At 35.9% G+C, this 9,248-nt stretch overlaps 1 long non-coding RNA gene across 1 annotated transcript; it reads right to left on the bottom strand.

The window, feature by feature from the left end:
* Nucleotides 1-207: 207 nt before the first annotated feature.
* On the bottom strand, nt 208-7,163 carry LOC117095365. Its single transcript, XR_004441941.1, has 3 exons — nt 7,029-7,163; nt 5,257-5,343; nt 208-928 (listed from the first exon to the last, which is right to left on the bottom strand). It is a non-coding gene; the product is annotated as an uncharacterized LOC117095365 (long non-coding RNA).
* Between the last annotated feature and the right edge of the window lie 2,085 nt (nt 7,164-9,248).

A 9,248-nucleotide genomic window follows, 5' to 3' on the forward strand; every position in this document is an offset into this window, starting at 1 on the left:
GCCTCCCGGGTTTACGCCATTCTCCTGCCTCAGCCTCCGGAGTAGCTGGGACTACAGGCGCCCGCCACCTCGCCCGGCTAGTTTTTTTGTATTTTTAGTAGAGACGGGGTTTCACCGTGTTAGCCAGGATGGTCTCGATCTCCTGACCTCGTGATCCGCCCGTCTCGGCCTCCCAAAGTGCTGGGATTAAGACTGCTTTCTAAAAGGCCACCATGAATTGTCAGTGGCTAGCATCCCTAAACCCTGTTCTGTTCTCCAGCTACTTGAGCTTGCTGCAACAATGGATAATGTGGATGGCTCCATTCTTTTCACAATTCCCCCCTCTTTTTTTTTGTCATCTGAGATGCTACTTCCTTTTACTTTCCAGATTATCTCTTTTCAGTTTCTGAGTTTTTCTTCTCAGTTTAAATTGTGAATTTGCATGGTTTTATTTTCTACTCCTTTTCTTCTCTAATTTCTTCCTGGACAGTCTTATCTCTATACGTATTTTTAGCTCCCACCTCCTTAATTGTTTGCATTTTCATGAAATAAAAACTATTTTCCTTCTTGGAGCCAAAACAGATTTGCCTACCTCAGTTTCTTTGCTAACTCCAACTGGACTTGGAAGACACAGGTCAACATAATATGTAATTCTTAACAGCTTAGAAGTCATATCTATTCAATGATAAACAAGTCTGTTAGCAAAACGTAAAACTTACTAAACAAAATGACAATCAGACGGTTACTTCCAATTTTTGACAAATTTACTTGAGGGGTAGTTTTCAGAAAAACAAACAAATATATCAACTTGTAGTTGTCGGACACTGGCTACTATATAAAAGCTGTGAGTAAAGGCATTAGAGAAAAAAATAAAGGAAAGGGTATGAACTCACTTTGCCTGGAGCTGGGACTCATTTTACATTAATCTTATATTGAACATGCTCTTTAGCTGAAAGTAAGCAAAAGTAAATTAAGGTAAAATTTGCAACCAAAGCATACTGCACTATGCTGAAACTTACAGAAGCTCTGTTTGTAGTATTTGTGATACTTCACAAATACTATCTTGTTAAGATAACAAATTTGTTAAGATAACAAATTTATCTTAATTTTTAATGTACTCACTGAACAAATTTGTCATCTAAATCACAGTTTATGAGCAATAAAGCATGTAAAATTTGCATCTATGAGTTATTATATATAGTCATTAAAATTAGCCTGCACCAAGTAATCAGTTTTTATTTCTTACAAATATTTTCTTTGCATTTTCTAAATAAAATTTTAGTGCTTATATCTGTCATCATCTGAAATTTCATATAAACCTCAATTTTTACATTTCTATCAATATATTACATGTTTGCATTTGATTTTTAAAAAATGTGTGTGCTTATGGAGAAAGAGATAGAGATAAGGACAGACAGAAAGAATACAAAAGAGAATGGGTTTAATAGATAATATATAAATTTAAAAATATTTATTCAACTTAATTTTTATATAAGATAATTACTCTGTGAATCATAAAATGAAATATTAGAAATTTTGCTACACATAATAAATTTTAAATTATAAAATTTAAAATATGCTTATTTTAAAGATTTCCATATTCATACATGAAAACATTAGTATACTGTTCATTATGTTTTCCATAGTATGCCTGTTTTTCTTGAGTTTTGTGATTATTTTTATATCTGAATCCTATGAAAACATTTTTCAAGCTCTCTAACTAAAAGTCATTTTTATTACTATCCCTCTCTCAGCATTTCTTATTTATACAGTAACAGAAAACATTATGATGTAGGATTTTTCTTCCCAGTCACTTTGCAAGCCAGGGACCTCTGGCTGGTGACACCCCGCCTGGGCCCCACTAGACCACGCTGGTGTGTCCGAGCTCGCTTGTGTTATGGCTTGTACCCACGTTCAGTGGTTCCCCAGCTCTTGCACTGCACCCAAGAAGAATGAGGATACGCTGGACACTGAAGGGTGAGGAGGACAGAGAAGAATTTGATTGAGCAATGAAACAGCTTTCAGTGGAGAGGGAATGTGGGGGTGGTCCCCCTACCCAAAGGTAGGAAATTTCCCCGTGTGACTTGGTCCAAGGCCTTTTATGAGTTGAGAATGGGGAATGCATACTAATTGCTTTGTGAGTATGCAAAAAAGGTTAAAGTGAACATACCATTCAAAGGTGGGCAGGACAGTGTAGAAAACCAATTAGGAAAGGGTAGGTATATGTAAAATAGGTGATGGGTGGGGATGAATCAGAGGAATGTGCCAAACAGGAAGAGAAGTTCTCAACCCACTCCGAGGATTTAATTTGTAGCGTGGCTATCAGGCTTTAAACTGTTTTTGACTTGGAGGTGTGGTTTAAGCAAAAACATAACCCTGTCTGCCTAGGCATTTGGCTGCCTCCTGCCACTTTCAGTCAGTACATATGTACATTTAAGAAATAAAGACACTGTATTTTGTATTATTTGATGGAGCTTACTTGAAATAAATTATATGCATTCAATTTTAACATGAGAACAGAAAATTATAAATCTTAGTGGAGAGACTACAAGTATAGAGTAGGTAAGTCAATGACATTTATAAAGAACATTATCTTAACTGTCCATTAACAAGCTCCTGAGCATACTGCTTGGCAGACACATTTAAAATACAGAGAAGAACCTGCTAAGATCTTCATTTCAATTACTCTGAAGTTTCTTGTGGGGTAACCTTAGATGTCCATGATGAAAGGCCGTTGTAGTTAGTACATTTTTTTATAACTAATAAGATTGAAGTACATTATCTAGTTGAGTTTTAGGTTTCAAGAGTTTAAAAAGGGTAAAGATGTTAAACTTTGCTACTAAGCAAAACCTGTAGTACTGGAGATTCATCTCTGTAGAAACCTGTCTTGTCAAAAGTTTTTGAGTTGATGTCTAATATCTATACTTACTTTTACCAGAACATAACTGAAAGTACTGTTGCATATTAATAGTGAAAGCAAGCTTCTCAGCTAATCAACAGATGCAAACTTCCCCCATGGTTCTAATAATGTGGGCTTTCAGAATTGTTTTATGATTCAAAAAGTCCAGGTCATTAATTTTGAAAAGGACACTGCAAAACATATACAAACAAAAAACATTTTGCAAAAGAGTTAAAGCAACAAAAAGAGAAAGCTCATCATGAGTCTGATGGACTGCTCTTTATGCAAAAAAGGTATTTGCACTTCTTTATTTATTTATATGTTTCCTTTGAGTTCTGTGGGTTCAGTTTCACATAATCAAAAAGACTTCTGTCCTAAACAAGTGATTGTCACAGCCCAGCATTTAACAGAAAAGCAAACAATTACAAACTGCTACAATTTGTTGCTGTTTCATGATTTTTAAGCATGCATGTGAGAAAGTTAGATTGTTACATCACATTAGTCTATCACTCCTGACTTCTCTACACATTATATATATTGTTTGAGAAAAGAGAAGAATTTGGTTTTAAAAATGTGTTGATAGAAGAAACTGCTCAAAGAAAAGCTCAGAAAAATAGACTCTTCAGATTTTTTCGCCCAACAGCAGGGTTTCAACATATTTTTTTCCTCACTCAGAAAAATTACTTTTTAAACTAATTTTCTAATATCCAAAATGACTTATGACATGAATTGATCCAGTTTCTTATTGTACTAGAATAATCTTTAATGTTCTTCACAAGTAAAGCCATTGATGTTCATCTTTAAAACAGTAATAAGCCGGAAACCCTCTAAGGATATAAGTAACACACTTGTATATTGGCAAAACCTTTGTATCTTCTCAAATGAAAATCACTACAAAATCTTAATCTTACCTCAGCTTGAGTTTAGAACTAACATTCCTAAATTATTTTATTTAAAGTGAGAATAGATAGGTGCCTGAATATTGCAATCCAATGTTAACGAAAAAAGTACACACCCCTCCAGCTCCTCCTTAGTGTTGGTGGAAAATACAACCAAACTAATGAACATAAAATTTGAAGTGACTGAATGCCATGATAAAGGGGATATCGTCTTACTCTAAAATATAGGGTTGCTCATGATTAATTATATTCTTAATTATCAAATCTAATATTTTGCCTCTGCCTTCTGGCATTTCTAAGACAGTGCCACTTTATTTGCAAAACATTTACTGTTTCTAACTTGAGAATGTTTCCATAACTTTCCATCGGGGGCTGTGCAGAGTTCTCTTTATGTATGTGGAGCACATTATCGTTGAATAAATATCATTATTCTCCCAGTCACACTTCCCTGGCTCAGGAGTTTTATGGGCCCCAGTGAACCACAAAAGCCTAAATTGTCTAGAATCGATTTCATAGTTTTTCCTCAAACCCCACCAAAAGTGATCAGCAACAGTCTTAACAACATCAAGGACTCATTGCATAGGCAACACGGGCAAAACACATCAGTAAGAGACAAATGCCTTTTTTCAAGGAATGCAAAGATATTCTAAATAGTAGTCAAAGACAAGACAAGTTGACTGCCTGGAACCTGCATTTCAGCATGGAAGCACTGAGCACCAACAGGGAATTCCAAAGGAGAGTAATTAAGGAAGGCCAAGGCAGCAACAATGGGTCAGAGTTTGACACTAAGTTACAGTGTGGGCGGCAAGGGAAGGAAGATATGACTGAAGTTACTCTGAAGTGTATCTAGCAGAAGCAAGTGAAGATGTATCTCAAATTGGCAATCATTTTACATATTTCAGCCAACTTTGAGCCCTCTAGTCTCCGTTTCCACACCCTGTTCAACAAAATCACACTGCACAATTTCCCTACAAAGCTAACGCTTACAACCTGGTGAATATCCTACTATATCCATCATTCGTATGCGATGATAGATAGATCAAATAGATGGATAGATATGTATATATGTAGATCATTGCTCAGGGTCCTATTATACAAACTTTTCTGCATCTCCACTTCTTCCTTAATAATAAACTTTGAAATTCCCTGGATGACATAGATCTAATTCTATTCTTCTCAATGACTTAATCATGTTATTGATATGCCACAATTTATCTAACCATACTCTTACCAAGGATATTATATTTGTTTATTTTTTCATTCATTTGCTACCACAAATTATTCGTGCAACAAGCCTTTACTTAATACCCTCTATGTGCCTGTTCAACTCCAGGAATAGAGTAATGAACAAAACAAAGTTCCCACTTTCATAAAGAATCCATTCTAGTAGAGGGGACAGGCACTAATTTAATATGTAACATAATGTTATATTTTTATGAAACTAAATAAGGGGATACAAAGTTATAGGAAATTACTTACAACTTTGAAGGGAGTGGCCAGGGAAGAGCTCTCTGAGGAGGTATTTGATCAGAAACCTGAATGACTTGAGGGAGTAAGCCACGAGGCCTGTTAAGAGAGGAGCAATCCAGTCAGAAGGAACAGCAAAGCACCTGAGTACTGAGGCAGAGATATTCAGCGAGACTGGGAACACTTGTGAATACCACTGCAGTAAATGCAGAGTGACAGAAGGGCAGGAAAAGGGGTCAGACATATATCTTGCCCAAGGTCCAGGTGATGCTGTGCCTGATAGGCTGTAGAAGGAACTTCAGTAAATGCCACAATAAATAGCCACAGATATTGCTAGATTCATCTCCAAAAAGGCTATCAGAACTCACATTTCTATAAGCAATCTATAAACATAGGCAGTCAGGCACCAAAGTCTATGCAGCAGCTGTTTGTCAGCCATTTGAGTTTGCTTTTAAAAAACATGTATCTATAACTCGAAATAGTATTAGGAGAGTGAAATATCTGTATATAAAAGCTATACAAATGCAAATATTCTTGTTAGTTTATCACATATGTCAAACCAGAGAGCTCTGTATATTAGACCCACCAGTGGGAAACCAGACAGTTTCACAGTGAAAAAAAGTCCTCTGGCTGAGAAAAATAAAAGAAAATTGTGGTATAATCTCTGGTTCAGTTTCCTATGGAGAAATAGTTGACAGGACTAGAACTGGGGACTCCAAATTGGCAGTGTCAACACAAAGCTATAGGACAGAATAAGTTGCTAAGAGGCCTAACATGTAACAACATGAGATAGAATTTTCTAGGTTGGAAGGAAATGGTCTTTTTAATATGCCAAAATGTTGACTTTCAACTATAATCACAATAAAGCAATTTATATCAATAAAAACACATAAAATGGGTAAAAATAAAAACTAAAGGAGCTTGTTTTAGTCATTATTGTCCAATCTTTTCTTAAAACTTCTGGTTTCATCTTCTTCCATTGACATCTTACATTCTGTGAAGGAGGAAGTAGGGGGATGGAAATGGCTTTAAAGAAGCACAAAAGGCCTGAAGGTCAATAGGGAGGCAAATACTCAAAGAATAAGAACTACAGATATCTAATAAAGTCTATGTTGCCTTTTCATGCAAAAGGCATAAGGAATGCTTAATCATCCAATATTTACAATGTAGGAAAAAGCTATTTCACATTGAAATTTGTAGCATTTTTGGATGATTATGAAACACTCATTTAAAATAGCTATGTATCCTGTATTTAGCAAAATAAGACTACAAGAAATCTTAGACATGACATTAATTCCCCAAAGTTTAAAACTCCAGATGTGAAAAAAAGCCAGAGAATGCCTGCTGTGTAATAAGGCCTATATCTCTTCGGAATCATGGATTTAATTAAGTTTTAATTTGCATCTTGGACAAAAAGATAGACTTTTAAAATGAAGCAAAGAGGGAAAAAGCCTTCTAAACAACAAAGCGTCAATAAAATTTTAGTTATATTCTCTAGCCATCATTTGGCTTTTAAAATTCTGATAACATTCCCTCAAAAAACAAAGCATTTCCTTTTGTCTAGACAACACAGCCTGCTTCTGTCTCAGATAGGCCACTTGGGAACCCAGGATCCGACTCATATCCCTCACACCATATATGATTCCATACAAAACAGGGCTATATGTCCCTTCCACGGCCCAAATAAGGATCCCCAAAAGGCGGTGCTTCCTATCATTCTTGGGCCAATGTTTTCACCAAGTTCTGTTTGAAAATGTATTTGTTCCTGTTTTCTTTGCACTTACCTTGTGAGGTCTCATTCCCATGACATCTGACAGTGGCTTTGGGTGTTGTCTAAAGAGAAAGCACAAGCAACAGTTACAGAGGTGATTTCCTGTGAAGCAGATAACTTAACACAGCTAAGTTCAGGTCATTCTCTGAATACTAAAACCGAGAAGTCAACAGTAGTGTAATATCAGACAGCTAAATGTTTTCACTATACCCACACATGGAGTAGTAAAGAATTTAGGCTACTGAATTTTCTTTAACTACAGAGTTCTGCTTTTTAAAAAACATTTTTTTTCAACTTACAAAGACTTTTATAACAGACTGCCTTTTTGAGAAAGGAAAGCCTTCTTTCTTTAAAATATATTATCCAGGAACCATTATATGCATCCCATATAATGTACTGCTGATACATCTTAGAAGTATCTTCAGGAAAGGGTCTTATATTTATTTGCATTCCTTACTGTACCAGTACAACGTGTTCCTAGGAGTTGAACGTATGCATGCATATGGCAATTGCTTGTTTGTTCATTGATTCATTTATTCATTCAATGAATTTACTGAACATATATTGAGTTTCTTTTTGTGTGTGCCCTGAGGATATAAGCACAAATAAGACATAATCTCTGCCCTCAATAAGTTTGTAAAATCTTATGATTTTATGGGAAATCATAAGATGGAAAAAGAAAACTGGACAAATAATTATGAATATTAGCTGAGAATTACAACAATAGGAATTTATACAGAATACACTGGACCCCAAGTGGGGAAATGGACATTCTAATTAGGGTAAAAGAGTTGATCAAAGGAGTTGATTCTTGAACTGTGGTAAAGAATATTGTGTGGTCATTTCTCATGCAAGGAAGTGCATTCCCAGCTGGCAGTCTAGCATATTCAAAGATCCAGAAGCACAAAACAATACAGCACTTTCTGGTAACTGCAGCTAAGTTCCATATTGATAGAGTGTAGAGGATTCTAAAAAGGAATAAGACTGAGATGTTAGCAAAATGATTTTTAACATCAGGAGGCATTTCTTTCAGAGAACAAAAATAAATAACAAGTATATCCATGAAATACTTCTTGAGAAATATTTTGGTTAAAGATTGAACACTTTAAAGAACAATGTTAATTAAAAGTATTGAAGTGCTTTCAATACTTTGGCTCATGTCTGAAAAATACATAGATACTGCATATTTTCACAATGGCAAATATTCAGACTAAGTGCTAACACATGAGGCTGAACTAGATTATAAAATACTAATCCCTTTTGAAGAAACTATGTTCACTTTATTTTTATGTATCAGAATGGCTTAGAGCCAATAGAAAATTACAGCCTGTATAATAGTGTCTGGCACAGAGTAGGCTCTCAACAAATAGGTGTTGATGGAAATACCACATTGAGGCAGCTTTTGGCAAACAAAGAAATGCTTTGGGCACCAACCCAGGCTCTCCAGCTTGAAACTGTTACTGCTCCTTCTGCAATTAGAGACTTTTTCCCTTGGGATTCATAGAGTTGCATTCATTATATCTCTTTTTGGTCTCTGCTCCTAACTAACCTTCCTCCTAGCTCACACATACCTAGAGATACCTGAAAATGTTTTCTCTAGGTATGTCTGGGCAGGTTTGAAGGACATAGCTATTATATCATTGGCCTTGGACATACAAACCAAAGAGGCACAGTTGCAGTTGCCACTATTGGTGGCAATTCAAAATGCTTAAATCAAAAGGGGAAAAGCAAGAGATCCATGAATAACCCCAATAAGAGAAGCAGAGCATCTCCCCCTTATTCTACCTTCTACCGTTCGGGTGCATCCAGTTGGGGTAGAGGAGCTATGACAGCGAAAGAAGCATAAAAGAGAGAAAAGGGTAACTAAAGAACAGGTATGCTTAGCAGAAGGGGATCGAAGGCAGCAACACAAAGTCCTGGGTCAGACCCAGATACCATTTCAAAATGCAAAATGCCCCTCAAGACTCACTGATTTCTCTACCTAGTGCATCACTTCCCAGTATGTCACCAACCACTTCGACTTCCTTCTGGTCCTCTGAAAAGTTTTCTCCTTTTGGTTCTGCAGCTACTTCACTTCTCTATTTTCATCAAAAATGAATCCAAGGTCTTAGAAATTGTGTGCTGTGTGGCACTTTAGACACTAAATTCAAACCTTTTGTTTCACATTTCAAGAAACATTAGATAAGAGAAGTTGATCGTTTTATTCAAAATTGTATTTCTGATATGTAAAAGA

The sequence above is a fragment of the Trachypithecus francoisi genome, unplaced genomic scaffold (genome assembly GCF_009764315.1).
Source record: "Trachypithecus francoisi isolate TF-2019V2 unplaced genomic scaffold, Tfra_2.0 Lachesis_group13, whole genome shotgun sequence".
Taxonomy (NCBI): Eukaryota; Metazoa; Chordata; class Mammalia; order Primates; family Cercopithecidae; genus Trachypithecus; species Trachypithecus francoisi.